The sequence below is a fragment of the Littorina saxatilis genome, linkage group LG16 (genome assembly GCF_037325665.1).
Source record: "Littorina saxatilis isolate snail1 linkage group LG16, US_GU_Lsax_2.0, whole genome shotgun sequence".
NCBI classification, from domain to species: domain Eukaryota; kingdom Metazoa; phylum Mollusca; class Gastropoda; order Littorinimorpha; family Littorinidae; genus Littorina; species Littorina saxatilis.
The window spans coordinates 38,019,733-38,027,104 of NC_090260.1; the positions used below are offsets into that span (position 1 = coordinate 38,019,733).

At 39.5% G+C, this 7,372-nt stretch overlaps 1 long non-coding RNA gene across 1 annotated transcript; it reads right to left on the reverse strand.

Annotated features, from left to right (window-relative positions):
- Positions 1-1,078: 1,078 nt before the first annotated feature.
- LOC138951006 (uncharacterized) lies at positions 1,079-4,654 on the reverse strand. Its single transcript, XR_011450926.1, has 3 exons — positions 4,313-4,654; positions 2,681-2,742; positions 1,079-1,600 (listed from the first exon to the last, which is right to left on the reverse strand). It is a non-coding gene; the product is annotated as an uncharacterized lncRNA (long non-coding RNA).
- Between the last annotated feature and the right edge of the window lie 2,718 nt (positions 4,655-7,372).

Consider the following 7,372-nt stretch of genomic DNA (forward strand, 5'->3'; position numbering starts at 1 on the left):
GAGAAGGCGGATGGTCTGGCCAAAGATGCAGGAAGACAGGAACAACCAGAAACCAGCCTGTCCTTCCGAGAGACCAAAACCCTCATCAAGCATCGCTGGAAGACAGCATTCAAAGAAAGAAACGGAGGCTACAAGCCAGACCAAGACCCCATCCACCGCCTCAGCCGTGCAGAGCAGACTGCCATCTTCCGGCTGCGTACAGGGCACTGCGGCTTTAAAGCGCACCTGAAAAGGATCGGCGTAGCAGAGTCGGCATTGTGCGATTGTGGGGCGGCCGACCAGACAGTAGAACATGTATTGAATACATGCACAAACTTCACTCTGCTGCGGAACCAGATCTGGCCAGAAGGAGCTACACTGGAGACCAAGCTCTGGGGAACGTCAGAAGACCTGAAAGCGACGTTCCAGTTCACGACAGCAGCGGAACTACGACCCTAGACACAACCGTCGAACGCAGAAGAAGAAGAAGAAGTCTCTTCTACAGGGTTGACCCCCCTAAAAAGGACACCCACAACCATGCAAATTACTTCTGCATCTGTTGAACCAATTATTTTATATATGGTATTCATTATCTTCAGTTTATGTTCTGCCTTTCCAGTAAGTGGCAATTTTGTAAATTGAATGGTCTGACTTTTGTGCAATTTTAATTTTTTTCTCCAAATTCGGGGGTCGACTAAACAGAACGAGTTTTGACATTGAGCGGTAGCCATTTTTACCTAATTTAAACCCTTCAGGCTTTTACCTTTTTGATTATTTTGAATGTCTGAGTATGTAAAAACATCCCCTTCAACCCCCAGGCTATCGATGACCTGAAGAAAGCATGCAGTTACAGCTAGGTTCAGGGCAATCCTCAGACACGATAGCGTTGGTGTCATTGGTGATGCAAAAGTTAGATAATTTAACCTAAAAATTTGCCACTTTGTGAACTGCACATGTATAAAATCAAGTTTAAGTATGCTGAATATGAAGTTATCCAGTCAATTGGTGTAGAAGTTATAGCATTTCTGTCAGTTAACAGTATTTAAAATCTCTAAAGTAAAATCTGACATATTCGAAAGTTTTGCATAAACACCCAGAGAATTTTTACGATATTTTCCTAAGCTTCTCCACTTCTCAGCCCTGTCTTGGAAATGAATTCGAATAAGGCAGTCAAAATAACTTAGTTTGGAGCACCCATCAATCAGAATAAGCATTAACTTTTGACACAGGAAATATCTTCTACCGAAAGCTCTCCTGGTTTTATTCTACATTTTTCCTGCATAATGGTAACAAATTTAATGATAAATCTAAACAACGAAGTGACTGTGGTAAGATGAACAAAGTTAAAAAACAAAGGATTACTGTAAATGGTTTACGAATCGAAATCTAAACAAGTTTTAATGATAAGTAAAATGATAAAAAAAAATAAAATAAAAAAAAGCTAACGTCCTCGCATTTGTCCAGAATTATTCCATGTTTAACATGGGAACAGAGGTATAATTGGTCTAAAGAATTTATCTGTATGCAATGCCCGCTATAGGTGAAAGACTTTTGTGGAAGCCATGGAAGAATGCATCGCTGTTGTGCTGGTTCAGCTTGAGGTCCTGTCCTAGCGAATATCCTGCACACACAAAAACACGACTTTTTAAGCCACTTATGTTGCATTCCGTGACATAGCTTTGTTAAAACCGTGTGCCTGATAATAATGACAGATTTTTTTTTTAAGACACCCCATATAATATTGTTTGACAATCTCTTTCAACATAGTTTACGAATCACCAATGTGTATACAAACGCAAATAACCCACAGGTCAATAAATTACTTTCCAGAGAGAGAGAGAGAGAGAGAGAGAGAGAGAGAGAGAGAGAGAGAGAGAGAGAGAGAGAGAGGGAGAGAGGGAGAGAGAGATTGACTGAGAGAGAGAGAGAGAAGAGAGGAGAGAGAGAGAGAGAGAGAGAGAGAGAGAGAGAGAGAGAGAGAGAGATCAAAACTAGAAAATGTGTGCTATATAAAACAAGGATAATCACTGTCAAATCTTTGCTTGTACCTGCATGGTGTTTACTGCGCTATATACACAACCTGTTTTATTTCATTTATTTTTAATTTTGTTTTTTTTGTTTTTGGGGGGGGGGGGGGATGTTTTGTGATGAGGGTTTTTTCAAAGCCTTTACTGCTTTAGTCATTGAATCCACCCGACTTCGATTTATTGTTCAGTGATGGGTAATTGTGTGACCAACTATGTAAGTTAGTGATTGTTCTGGCTTCATACAATGACATTGCATTAATTTTATAAGTGTATGTGTGTGTGTTTCAGGCAAAAGCTGATATTACAGTCCTAGTTGTATGCAGTACCTCTGCTTCTTCGTTCAGGAATCAAAGTATACAATCTAAACCGATTATTTTGTTCAATAATGTTCAGCTTACCATCCCGAAGAAGGCAGTAACGTGCCGAGATATTGATTATAGATATTAACGTACCTAACCTGGTTACTGGTGTGTTTTCTTTTTATTTCAATAATGTAAATGTGTGACACCTTGCAGGGTACTTGATGTTCAGAGCAATTTTTCTGGCAAAAGACCTTTTATGGATCAAAGAAAACTTTTGTCGTGGTGCACAAGTCAATCAATTTGGTTGATAAATAATTTGTGCTGCATTTTCCCTGGTTCCAAAACGTAGTATGTATTACCACATGTCCTTACCTGTCATTGGCATCACATGATTCTCTGCAAGCAGTCTTTTGTGGAAATACCAGGCATGAAAACTGAAAGAAAAAAAAAATACTGAAAACAATTCGAAGGCGCGTAGCGCCAAGTTACGCGCCAAGTTTCGCAGGCGCGAAGCGCCAAGACTTCTTGGGGGGTCCCCCGGAATGTTTTTTTTTCAAGGGTGCAATTTGGTGCAATCTGGGGCTATCTGAGCCTTAAAATTGGATTCAAACATGGCCCCAAAACTATTTTACTATAACTATGACTAGGGAAAAAAAATAATAAAAAATAAAAAATTTTAAAAAAAATTAAAAATTAAAAAAATTAAAAAAAATTAAAAAAAAAATTTTTAAAAAGGAAAAATACGGGGGGAAAAAAAATACGGTTTATTCTTTTCAGAAATACGGAAAATACGGAGAATTTTCATGCCTGAATACGTCATTTAACACTTGCACTTATAGTAGGGCTGATGGGGTCTATGTCGACCAAAAGAGTGGTATTCTCTGTAGGTCGAGTTCCTGTAGGTGGATTCCCTGTATACCTAAGACTTTAAAATTGGCAATCTAGTATACAGGGAATCCCACAGGGTGCAGTTTTTCAATAAAACTTGCAAACCATACTCGAATTTCTAAGAAATATAAAAAAAAGATCGAAAAACATCAAATTCTAACGATGTCGCTAAGCATCACGTGACTTTCATTGATATTAGCAAAACGCTACAGGAACTACACCCTGTGGTATTCCCTGTATACAAGATTGCCAATTTTAAAGTCTTAGGTATACAGAGAATCCACCTACAGGAACTCGACCTACAATGAATCCCATTCTTTTGGTCGACATAGACCCCATCAGCTATAGTAGGTGGCTGTGGAACGGTAGACATGCAACGACAACGAACAACAAAAGACAAAGTGTGGAGAACACTCATTTTTCTTAACATACGCTAAGTTTCTTTGAGAATGCTCCAAGTGAAAATCAGGGGTTCCTAGGCCTGATATCACAATTAAGAATGTGTTTGTCGTTGTGTCCGTCATCTATCCTAGTCGTTTGATTTAGAAGAAAGCAAACTTATCACAATGACGATTTTCTTCGGTTCTTGATGAAGGATTGGCATCTTTTCCTATTTTCCAACTCTGCCACCATACACTGGCCGTTCAGGTCTGCATGTCGACCACATGGTGTGTGATCAGATTTTTCGGACATGTTCACAATGCTTACATGACCACCAAATGGAAAATCAGTTTGTATTTGTTATGTTTTTGTGTAAGCACAATCTTCATACAAGTAAACAGAAACAGTTTTGTTGCAAACAGAGCCTTCATAAGAAAAAATGCTTCTAAGTCAAAATACATACCCCCTTGTTCGTATTGCGTAAAATATACCCATAAATTCTGGACATCATATTTTTATTTTTTTTCACAACAATGAAACCAAACTTTGGCATATGTTTTAGCAATATATTCACAATAAAACCTATGAGTTTGAAGGCTGCATCTTGTTTTGTTTATTTTTGAGAATTTTTTTGCAAACCCATGCAAATGGCCAGTTTCTGGGGAGAGACTGGGGAGATAATGGCCAGTATAGAAAGAGTTAATAAGTAAACTAATGTCAGAAGTAGGTATTTACCTTGTTTGCCTTCGCGTTCTTGATAGCCCACTGCAGCATTTGTATCACTTCCCTTGACATTCAAAACGCCAATGTATTTCTGAAAGGAAAATAAAGATATTGACCGAAACATCACACAAGTGGTATATCATGCTAGGTTTTGTTTACAGTGCCTGTTCTACGACCACATCTGATTGTAATTTAAATAAAGGAAAACTGTATCCATTTATTACTTCTCTATTTGTGTGTGTTTGTGTGTGTGCAGGGGCGGATCACATCATTTTTAAGGGGGAGATTCCAAATTTCTTTTAGGGACAATTTGACGACGCGAAGCGTTTAGTTGAAGACGCGAAGCGTTCAACCTCCTTGGGGGAGGGGGGGGGGGGGGGGGTGGGGTGGGGGGGGGTGGGGGGGGGGGTGGGGGGTCCGACAAATGTTGATAAAAACAAGGAAAATGGATCAATCCGAGCCAAGAAACATCCCCTAATACACCTTCCAAAAAAGTAAATATATTAAGAAGAAAAATTTGAATCACAACAAGGACAACTGATAGATCTGGCGCAACCTGAGCAAACTAATTAGCCAACTTCTTTCCAAAATCGCCACTTAGAATACAAAGGCCGGATCCGCCCAGTGTGTGTGTGTGTGTGTGTGTGACCGATGACCTTCTCTAAATTCTAATCGTTGCGTTTGCATGGTAATAAAGTTTTAATACTGGATATGCCCATGAAAAAATATCATTTCTTGTTCATGTCATTGTGTGTGTGTGGCCAGGACCGTGACTTCTGCTTGCCTCGACGTCTTCAGAAAAGACACAAAATGCCAGCAGGCGTATGTTCTTGGAGCACTCAGTATGCCGTCATCTGCAAACAAATAACTACATATTATTCAATTGTGTAAATAAAGAACAATCATTTTAATATTACAACAAAAAATTCATATAACTGTAGTCTTCACCAGAGACATCCACTACACTATCTTTAAATAAAACTGCCGTAAAAAATTGAAATACTATAAAACTTACCCCCACTCAGATCTATTTGGAATTATTCAAGTTTCAACCATGAAACGATGCCGGTTTGGACAGATCTGCTAGTTTGCCGCTGAAACTGAAATCAAAGGCGATCTTCAGAACTATTTCTAATCTTGTATTTGTGATTAATATAAAATACTGATCTTCCCAATAGAAGCTGATGTGTATACACATGACCAGGACAAGGTATTTTGTTACAGGGCATTTACGCAGACGTCGCCGTTCAAAATATCGTTTTAGATCTGATTTTGTACAGCAGCCTGTGTGATTCAGAATCGTCTGCCCTTTTTCGGTTTAACATTTTATGGACGATTCCTATGAGACTGCTCAATCATAACTGATGACAAATTCAGAAACAGATGATGGTTTCAAGTAGGCTACAGTAATGATTCGTTAAAAATGTCAAGCCACTCGTCGATCATTCACACTCAAAGAACCCAAGCCAAATCTGCTCTGGTTCCGAGCAGCTTTATCCAACTGAGACCCTAATTGTTACGCATCTGCCGCGAAAAGATAGACCACAAACAAGCGGCACTGTACCATGCTTTCGTTTATGTTGCTAAACAGATTAAATGTGCATTGTAAATGTGCTTACAGCAAAGAAATGCATCCTTACTTACCACAAAAATACTGGTACCACATTCATCGCACGTGTGTCTTCTTACCAAAACCAATCGATATGTTTGTTTACGATGTATTGGTAATTACTAACCGTTAACTATTTTTCAAAAATCTGAAATGACTTTTAAGAATCAAAGAAAGATTCGCTAAAACGGTTGACTTCAGAAAATAAGCAATATTTTTCTGAACCATGAAATAAAAATCGAAAACTCCGTTTGATCTTTTATTTTGGTAGATTGATGACAACAGCCGGAACTGAAAGTACCAGAACCAAAAATTAAGGGCATTAATCAGGTAAACTAAGAAGATTGTCGTTCCTGGCGCGCACTTCACATGTCCGTCAAACAGTGTCAGAGTGAGAGAATTTTTTTTCTTTTTTCGCAGTTCGACAGTATATGAGGCCCTTCTTCATATCAAAGTGTAAAGGTTGCTGAACGATGTTTTTCCTTTTTGCTTGTTTAGTTACACTTTAACTGTATCACAGTGACTGTCCTGTAGCGATCATCAGGTGTGTGTCTTTAACTGTATCACAGTGACTGTCCTGTAGCGTTCATCAGGTGTGTGTCTTTAACTGTATCACAGTGACTGTCCTGTAGCGTTCATCAGGTGTGTGTCTTTAACTGTATCACAGTGACTGTCCTGTAGCGTTCACCAGGAGTGTGTCTTTAACTGTATCACAGTGACTGCATAGTTTTCATTAGGGAAGATTCAGCAGAATAACGTGGTGGAAAATGAATCCTCCAGTATAACATGCAAAATTCTTTTTACACGTGAACTTCGTGCATCGTTGTCAAGATTTGAGGTGGAGAGATCATCGCTGTTTTGACAATGTAGACCTGCCACTGCTAGAGTGGGCTTCCCAACAGAGGGGTTGTGGTAGTGGTGGTTGGTGATGGTGGTGGTGATGGTGGTGGTGGTTGGTGATGGTAGTGGTGGTTGGTTAAGGTGGTGGGGGGAAGGGGGGTCAGAAAGAGAGAGGGAGAGGGCACTGTTTTACTGTTCAGGGAGAAGGCATCGATGAATAAGCTGGGACAATGTTGGCATCATCTCACAGGTGTCAATACCAACATGCATACAGACAGGCAAAGAGACGGGGAAGGGCGGACGAGCAAACAGGGATTCTGCGTATTACTTGAAGGAAATTATGCACATATATTAAAAATAATCTGACCTGGGACACACCAGTAAGTCCTCAAGAGGTTCAGGGGCCCGGTAGAGGGAACACATGTTAGTTATGTTAGCAGCACATCATAAAGACAGCAAATTGAGAGATGAAACAAACTGAAATTAAACCAAGATATATATTTTTGAGGAACGTGTTTTCTTTTCACTCACATATAAAAGTGTGTAAAGCTTGTGGGATATCTCCGGTCAGGCAAACCACAAACGGGCATCACTCTTGTCTGTCTCTAAATGACTGTCTGTCT